General features: G+C 31.1%; 1 protein-coding gene and 1 pseudogene across 1 annotated transcript in view; one reads left to right on the top strand and one right to left on the bottom strand.

Moving 5' to 3' along the window:
• Positions 1 to 639, bottom strand: part of LOC101571594 (E3 ISG15--protein ligase HERC5-like) — a 68,554-nt gene that overhangs the window by 44,773 nt on the left and 23,142 nt on the right. The gene's annotated exons all lie outside the window — the stretch shown is intronic.
• Positions 1 to 639, top strand: part of LOC105741041 — a 2,956-nt pseudogene that overhangs the window by 944 nt on the left and 1,373 nt on the right.

Consider the following 639-nt stretch of genomic DNA (forward strand, 5'->3'; position numbering starts at 1 on the left):
GTCATGATTCCACCTGAGTCTACAGGCTGGATTTCAAAGAAATAGCTGTAGCTCAGTCCCACAAGTGATGCCTGGCCACCAGTAACTGTCATGTTCATTATGCATGTCCACAATACACTAGAACTTTGTGTGATATCCTATCCTCAAACTGTTAGACGTGCCGGTCATTTATTTGCCATTCCAGTATTTATCTTATGTTTTACTTTTAGTACTTCTTTGCTATCATGAAAACTTTTTCTTAGTTCAATTGCTTTGATACATTTAATCTTCAATTAAATAGTATTTAATTTTCTGAATATTACTTAATCTTAATTTTTGTTCTAAGATTTATACTATATCTTTGACTTACAATTTGTTTAAAAGACATCGTGTGATATCTTCTCCTAGTATTAGAAACTTTAAAAAGTATATTTCCATTTTCTGTTGACTTTATATTACTTCTTTCCTCTTTTATACACACATACACACATACATAAAAAAGTATATAACCCAACATAAGATTGGTACTGTTTCATAGAAATCTTCAATGACCTTTAAATAAGAGCTCATCTAATATATACTATATAGTCCTGCATAACTATCATATGGAGAGCTCTTTATTGTTAATGCAGGAGCATACTGCAACTTCTCTTGCCTTTT

This window comes from Octodon degus, unplaced genomic scaffold (assembly GCF_000260255.1).
Source record: "Octodon degus isolate 3935 unplaced genomic scaffold, OctDeg1.0 scaffold00272, whole genome shotgun sequence".
In the NCBI taxonomy this organism is placed as follows: domain Eukaryota; kingdom Metazoa; phylum Chordata; class Mammalia; order Rodentia; family Octodontidae; genus Octodon; species Octodon degus.